Consider the following 9,074-nt stretch of genomic DNA (forward strand, 5'->3'; position numbering starts at 1 on the left):
CCATCTTCCCCTAATTAACACACCTGCCAGTGGTCTCTGATAACGACTGGATTTATCCTTCTCTTCTCAGTTTATTGTTAACTTTGGCCTTTCCCCCCACAAATCTTTACTACTCTTGTTTTATGTCATGGACTGAGTTTCTCTCTCCTGATGTTTTATGTGAGCTCAATAGGGAAAATTATTTATGATGGCAGTAAAGCACTGTCGTTTTCAGCAGGGTGTAACTCAGTCATGATGCTTTTGCTAAGGAGTCGAGCTGTTGTGTGGAAAGCAAGAAGTCGGGGCTGTTGCGTAGTGGCCATAATGAGAGTTGTGTACTTTTGTTTGTTTTGAGAAATCTTCCTGGTAAAGAAGAGAAATAGAGAAACAAATCAAGTGACTTAATGCTGTATTTTAACTAGTCCTAGTTAATGTGGTGTTCCTATGGTAACTGGGGGTGACAACAGGTGGTCACTTCACCTAGCCAGTGTCGGCCCAGGCTTTGGATTTCTGCCACACTGTGCGCTCTACAATAGGGGTGAATGGAAGTCACTGTCAGGTCCTCACATTATTGATAAATTGATCAACCAAAGACCCATTTGGGGGGGCTGTGACTCAGGAAGTAGAATGGGTCGTCCCCAACTGTAGGGGCGGCGATTCCCAGCTACTCCAGTCCACATGTTGAAATGTCCTGGGGCAAGACACTGAACCTCAAGTTGCCCAGTGGTGTGTGTCTTTGTGGGTGAATGGGCTAAAGTGTTCTGAGTACACTTCCTCACATAGAACAGCACTGTATAAGACCATATAACCATGTGTCAACAGTTTCTTTATTTTGACAGAAAGTGGTTCCAGTATTGTTTCAGTACAGACCAGTCCTAGAAGCTGTGTTAATAATGTTTAATCATCCTGATGAGAAGATGATAATAATGACATTATCACTGCTGTTTGACTGTGTGAGATGACTAAAGGTAGCATGATTAGTTGTTAGCAGACTCTCACTGAATGTTCTGCAGCTGCTGATCATCCACATTGGCCTTGGAGCTGAAGGGTTTGTTGCCACCAGTTCAATAGAACTGATTTTTGTGGTAATTAATGTTGAAAAATGTTTTCACATCCTCTCTGTTCCTGTATTCCTCGGGATTGCATGGGGTCCTTGGGGTTAGCGCCGATTAATTAGCACTTGGCTATAGTTTCTTGAGAAGGCTCATCAGCATCCCTGCGAACGATCCAGGAGTAATGAGCTGTGGGACTGATAGCATCTGTTTTCTGGGATGATCATTTTGATGATGTGTTGAGGGTGTTTTGATGGTGTATGTGTACAAGGTAGTGAATGGCTTGTGCAGACGGTGGAGAATGTTGACAAACTTGTTTGCTCATCTCTGATTCTCCTCAGAATCAGTAGTGCTGGCCCATGTAACTTAAACTATATTAGCAATGGGACTGTTTCTTTAACCAATCAGATTTCAAATTCGCCTCACAGGGCCAGCTAGCTGGCCCACAATGATGTCAGCATTTTTCCATCCTCTGATTGTTTGGTCAGAGCAAAACTAGAAAAGGGCTTATAATGGAACTGAAACGCAGAGATCACAGTTGTGGTTGTAGTGTAGAGGTTTTGGAGTTGTCTTAACTGGGTTTCTTGCTTTAGTAAAAACGGTATTCACCCTCAATACGCGAAATTCCTCTCTCTCTGTAATGCCACACTTTATTATATTGCGTTTTTGTATAGCATTGATGGTTTCTATAATTGCGACGTACAGTGGTGGTATTAAGAGGTGAATTAAGTCGGGTAAGTCTCCACTGAAGGCCCAGGTACCAAATGCACAGCCCGCCACTGCCTAAAGCTCACGCCCATCACCACAACAGCATCCACTTGCTTATTTTAGTCTCTACCGTCCATACTCCTGAACTGTTCCTTCACTGAAAAAACCTTAGAAAAAATCAACTGGACTTCTAGATCGAAGACGTTTCACCTCTCATCCAAGAGGCTTCATCAGTTCTGACTGACTGGTGTCACCAGTTGATTTTTTCTAAGTTTTTTTTCAGTTTACTATGACCTGGATGACTGAGAATCTGCACAGACATGTTCCTTCACTGCAGCATTTGCATCCAGTAAATGCCAAATGTAAATTATGTTGCTGTGCTTCCTTCTTGTGTAAACATAAACTGACTGTAATTTGGCTCATTTGAAGAACACGGTTTTGGCTAGTGGAGAGCTACTGTTCAAACTCTTCATTTCAAGGCTGCAGCTAAACAAGTGTGCTGTGGGTGTTTTTTTCCCTTTCAGCTGCACTCTTTACACTCTAAGTCTAATCTGCGTGCTACTGCAAAGACTAAGGTATCAAATCCCCACAAACTGAAACTCGAGATTCACCAGGTGTTGTCAGAAGAAGCTGTGTTATTGACATGTGTACACTACACTCCTCCACCTTCAGGGCGTGACAAATGAAAACCAAAGAGCAAAGTACAAATTTGCCTCTGACATTGGTGATTATAAAGACTCACAGCTGGGCTGGAAACATGAGTATGCACTTTACTGACACAGCCTTATTGGATTACTAGGTATTAAGGTTTAACCCTTTAAGTAATGCCTGTTGCCACTTGCAGCTGCCTTTCAACATCATTCCGATTTGTTTTGGGTGAGGGGGGGTAAGGACAATTACAATGCACTATATGGCCAAAAGTATGTGGACAGCCAAACCAAACAATAAAGCTGTTGCCATTGTTGTGTTACAGTCCAAATCCATGGGAATTAATATGTCGTTTTCAGAACAGCGTCAGACCAAAAGTACACTAAACTGTGATGACAGCAAGCAAAAAGAAGTTTGTTCTCATTAAATTACTTAGTAAAGTGTCATCAGAAGAATAAAATGTATGTAGCCTTTCATTAAACTGCTTGAAAATATGGTGAATCTCATCATCTTAAGAACTGTCCAGCACCGCCTGTGGGTCCATTAGACCCATTAAACTTCTAGTGACTGCCTGCACTCTGACCCATGAAGGAAATAAACATGAAAAAAAGTGTGAGATGATGCGCAGCTTGTGTAAACTGTCCACCCTTCTTAAGAATCAACTAAGCTGTGCAAACATCAGCAGCCGCTTCCCCTGCCGTGCACAGCCCCAGAGGAGTGCCCCACCAATGTCCCGAGAAACAGGTGACGGACGGTGCAGGAAGGGTGACCGACCTGTGGCTGAAACAGAGAAAGAGAGAGAGGAATCAGCATGTGTTCTCATGCACCTCTCCACGCACTGGTAGTTTGTTTCCCAGAAATACTTGCAATAATAGCACACACAGAGACACAACCACCAGCATCTACTTGCCAGTCTATGTAAAATATACACCCACAGCCACACAGATCCTGCAACAAGCAGTATGGATGGACCTGCCTGCATGTGAGTCTCCTGGTTTACAAATGCAAGGACAGCCCAACATAAAATATCTCTGTGGGGTGTTGAGCTTCCAGAACAGGCTCTAGTGCACTTTGGCAATGACTCTCCAAGTCTCTGAATTCTCCAGGAGGGATGAACCCCATTCTCCCAAAAGACATCAGGACAGTGATGTTTCATCACAGGATAAAAGTGATCACTCAGAACAACTTTGTATTGATCTCTACTGACTCTTCCTTCTAAGTGGACAAGTGGACCAAAACCACGCCAGCAATATACCCCCACAGCAAACAGCACCCAGGGATTGCCTCACTGTAATTAGCGCCCCACCTGGGGATTCATTCAGACACAACATGTGAGCTCAGTATCATGCATAACTCCACAAGAACAAAACCAGTGCAGCATGTGTTTGACCATAATAGCTGAAGAACCTAAGCATCTGTCTTGTGGCAATAGCGTCCATCTCCTTTAAGTTCTGTGAGCAGTTATTGGCCACGTGTCTTTGTACTTGTAATGTACTCTGACATACTGTTCTCATTACAGCCCTTTAAGTTATAGCCCTTTTCTTTCAGGCTTTCTAATCCCAAATAAGAAGACGGGCCTTTTTTCTGTGCACTCTGTCAAACGCACATCTCTGACACCGTGCCTGGCCTGCAGGGTGAAGACTAGAGATAAGGTTATGACTGCCTTTAAACTTTTAGCCTTTAGATAAAATGGCCAGTAATTTAGTACTCCAAGTAAATTTCCTCCTTCAAAATCCTGCTACTAAATAAAAGTGCTTGCTCTACTGTACAGAGTTCCCTGTGACTACTATGACATTTTCACCCTGTGAATAATGACACATCAGTGAATATGTGTTTGTGAAATACTGGATAATTTTACCCTGAAACATGCCAAGGAGCCCCTACTAGATACTGCAAGTACAACGTGATGGTTTGTTCTTTATCAGCATGTTTTATTTTATAAACCTGTCTTGTTATTTCTTGTTAAAACTGAATAGTAACTAAACAGCTGTAAGAAAAATGTAGCGGGGTAAAATGTGCAATAATTCTATCTGAAATGTAGTAGAGTAGTACAGTATAAAATAGTACAAGTATCTCAGAAAAGTATTGTACTTGAGCAAAACCCCCTTGTTTTTTTCACTCCAGTTGCATCTGCTCTGTTCAACAGATAGGAAGTGTGAATTGGCTGAAATCCAACAGCTGTGTGTTGCCGTCTCTGTCAGACACTGTGTGTAACTGTTTGCAAAACTCAGCTATGAAAAGGAACATGTTTCTCTGTGAGTTTCCTTTAACTTCACACTCACAGCTTCATGTGACAATCTGAAGCTGAGCTGAGCTGTTTTCTTCTCTAGAAAATGGACATTTTGAAATTCTGAAATAAATCAGAAAAAACTAAATGAGCAAAATAGGTTTGCATAGCTCTATTCCATTCTCCACCTCGCTGCAGGGCATGGTTCCTTCGCTCATTTGTGAAATATTGCAATATTTTACTAACTGCAATACTTTAGCAGAGGAAGTTGAATGTGCAATGGAAGTTGAGGTTCATTTTTCTTACTTTCTCACTCACACTTTGTAAATGCCATTAAATGTTTGAACTTTCAGATGAGGACACAATCCAAGTAAAGTATTTAAAGTATTTGCTTAAGGAAAATAGCAGTGCAGTTTAGTTGAAGGAAGATTTCGGAATACACTGTAGGTCGAAACCTTTTGCATGTTTCACTTGTCACAGCCGGTGTTGTCCAATCAGCTGTCAGAGGCTGTGACTGGAGTGTGATGCTGCAAGTGGCTTAAAATAAAACTGAAATCACCAGGGATTCACAAGTACTGAGGCAGAATTTCAACTGGAACAGGTTGGACTCTGACAAGTGAAACCCAAACAGCCTTGTTTGCATTACTTTGTTTATTAAGTAATAATCCAATAAATAATAGATATGATACCAGTAAGTAATAACAGTTGATTTTTGCTGAGTAAAGAAAAAATAACACTGAATATAGTAGCGCAACATTTAAAAATCTCCCTCAGGAACTACAGAAGACAGTCAGCTGTTTTTGCAGGTGTCCTTAGTTCTTTGTTTGAACTATAATAGTCTTGTAAAAGTATTGTTTCTCTCTGAACGGGATGAATTTGAAGAAGAAAAGTGAGACCGTTGTGAAAGAGTCTGTCATTGTCTGACAAACCACTTAGGTCATTTGTTTCTGATTTAGGATAAAGGGGCATTAGTTGATTATTATTTATTAAAGCTCTGACATTTACTGCCTTGTTTTGCTGGTTAAATCATCTACAGGAAGTAACAGTACATTGCCATCGTGCCTGCTCACAGTCTCAGCTGTTGCTGTAAAATAACAGTGACATTTGCAGATCCTAAAAACAGTCATGACTTTACATAATGAAAACCAAAACCTGCACAACTGGGGACACAGTTTGCACTAATGAATAATTTGACATGCTTACAAATGTAAAAGTTATACTGGCTGAAGGAATGTCACCTAAATGCAACAACCAGGCTTTTTTAAAGCATCATATATAAATTGTTTCTGGGTGACAGTGGAGTTCTAGAGACTTTATTTGACTGCATGTATTCAGATATTAATGCTAGAGTCAGCTGTGGTCTCTTCAGGAGAAACTTCACCTACAGACCGTTCAGAAACACACAGCACAGTAGCTTTATAAAGTGTTAATGTGGTGAATGTTTCCTTTATGTCTTAGCGTTCCTGAATTCAGCAGCTGGATTTTGATTAATTCCCCATGGATGTTTAATTGTTGCCCTGCTGCAGGTGGAAAAGACTAATGGGAGCAAAATATACTTAAAGTACCAAAAGTACTCATTATTGATGCAGTAATGTGTATCACTTACCACTACAGTATATACAACAGGCTCCTCCCCTCAGGGAATAAAGTCTTATGCCACTTTGTTTTAATCTAACACTATAATATTACATCCTGAACTACTCACTTTTTGATTGCAGTTTGTATTGATAACATGTGTCTTCAAGGTTAACTACTAACAAACGCTGTAAAGTAAATGTAGTGGAGTAAAAGTATAAAGTGCAGTATTGCAACAACTGAGCACAGGAGCTGAACCCGGGATGGGCTGTGGCCCAAAACAGGCGAAAGCAACAAATTCAACAACACATCTACTATGAGGAGGTTGTGTTGTGCTGCACAGGTGTTTTGTGTGTGTTTGTATCACAACGTCAACCTGCAACACAAGTCAGTTATTATATTATATTAGTTGTTTGTCAAACCTTCCTCAGCTCCAGCTTGCAATTTGTGAGGATTTGTTTCTTTTCTGATTCTTATTTGTTTAATTATTTTTGGACTGATGTTCAACAAAAACAGTTTGGTAACATCACAGTGGGCCTCAGGATGTTTTGTTTACTTTTTTGAGAGAAAAAATAATTGATTTAACATTTAGTGGTTGGTTGTATGGTGCCCCTAATCCTCCAAAAGGACTAAATGTTTGCATACAAGTTATTTATCTTGTGCCAACAAGTTATTTGGCCTGTTCATGAAAACCATGAGGTAAGTTGCATTTACATGAACACTTTGGTGATTTCTCATATATATTTGAAACTAGGGCAGCACCCAAATATTGGTATATTAAAATATTTGTTTGAGTATGTAATCAGTTTTCAATTTTAATATTTGAATATTTGATGCAGTCTGAGTCTGATGAAGAGGAAAGAAAAGACATTGGAGACAGCTTGGTCTGCTCCTCTGAAAACATGGGAGAAATTCTCCAAACAAGCCTACACACTGCTCAGATAGGCAGCCCAGGTATTCAAAATCGAAATGGTGAATTTCTTGCCTGAAAAACAATACTTAAAGTAACATAAGCAGCAGCACAGTTACTTGTGTCTCCTGTAATCAGTGTATCTGCATCATTGGTACTCTTACTGTGTGTGTGCTGTAACACACGTCCTGAGTGAAGGTTTGTTTGCATGTGAACACATGCAAACAGTCAGCATGTTAATAATGTACTAACTTAGTGCATTTCTTCATATAATAGCACTTAAAACCAAAGAATACCAAGAAAAAGCATTTCAATTCAGAGATAAATAGAATAAACAGTGGCTTCTTCTCCCTGTTCTCTGTTTAGGTTCAACCCAGTCAGATGCAGTTGCTCCACTCTAGACTTGAGCCCAGCTTGTCCCCCTAGTGGTCACACCTCTTCATTGTAATCTGACCCCATTCTGCCCCCGCAGTGTTGCAGAGTCCAACCCAGGGCTGGTGTTTGGATTTAATGAGCTAGCACATGCTCCATTTGAACCATTGCCCTGCTGCTGGGCTGTGATAAAAGACAGGCTGGACAACAGAGTTAACCAGTGCCCATTCACACACACACAAAGCCAGCTGATGTCTCATGCGCTCCATGAAGTTGTTTTCAGTGATGAAATACTGCCTCCAGAGGCACCATGGGTTCCTGATTATGTTCTTTGAGTAAAGTGAGTGACATAGTGGCGGCGGACTACAGTGTTCAAGGCCTTGCTGAGGTGTACAAGCGGTGTACAAGGGATGTGTGCTCTCCCCAACGACAGCATCACGAAGGACCCCTCTGTCAAGCTCCAAAAGTTTGCTGATGATACAACGGTCATTGGTTTCATCCAAGATGATGAGTCAGCCTACAGACGGGAGGTTGAGCAGCTGGTCCTATGGTGTAGTCGCAACAACCTGGAACTGAACACGCTCAAAACAGTGGAGATGACAGTGGACTTCAGGAAGAACCCCCACCCCTCACCATACTTGGCAGCACTACAAGTTCCTGGGCTCCACTATCTCCCAGGACCTGAAGTGGACGTCCAACATCAGGACCATCACCAAGAAGGCACAGCAGAGGATGTACTTCCTGTGCCAGCTCAGGAAGTTCGACCTGCCCCAGGAGCTGCTGATACAGTTCTACAGAGGAATCATCGAGTCTGTTCTCTGCACCTCCATCACTGTCTGGTTTGGCTCAGCAACCAAACAGGACAAGTACAGACTTCAGCAGACAGTCAGGACTGCAGAAAAGGTCATTGGTGTGAGCCTGCCCTCCATGGAGGACCTGTACACCTCATGGGTCAAAAGGAGGGTGGAGAGGATCACTGCTGACCCCTCACACCCTGGACACAATCTGTTTGAACTCCTCCCCTCTGGACGGTGTTACAGGTCACTGTGCACCAAGACAACCAGGCACAGGGACAGTTTCTTCCCCCAGGCTGTCGCTCTGATGAACACTTGATGTTTATGAGGACTTTCTGCTTTTTCCTTTTGTTAGGTGTGTGGTTTTGGGTACAAAATGAAATGTCTGCACAGACACTCCAGGTCACCACAGGATGAACTCTGCCTCTGATCCCCTGTCATTTCTGATTGTGCCACCATGTTTAGTTTAGTAGCTCCGGGCACCAAACATGGCTGCAGACTGCTTGTACTTGCACTTTGGTTTTAGTGTTCACTCAATGTGCTGTGTCAGATTTTCTTGTGGTTTTTGTGCTGTATACACATCCAGTTTTTTCAGACTGTGTGTGTGTGTGTATATTCTGCTCCCCTTTATTACTGAAGACCAGTCATATTAGACAAGTCCAGGCTGTTCTTGGGGTCACAGACACTTGGAATGTGGTTAAAATAGACAAACCACCACACTGGACAGTAAATCCAATGCACAGCCCAAGGACATGACTCATCCTCTACAGCAGCATCTGTGGTCCAACATAAAGTATAAAGCAGGGAAA

This window comes from Monopterus albus, unplaced genomic scaffold (genome assembly GCF_001952655.1).
Source record: "Monopterus albus unplaced genomic scaffold, M_albus_1.0 scaffold185.1, whole genome shotgun sequence".
Taxonomy (NCBI): Eukaryota; Metazoa; Chordata; class Actinopteri; order Synbranchiformes; family Synbranchidae; genus Monopterus; species Monopterus albus.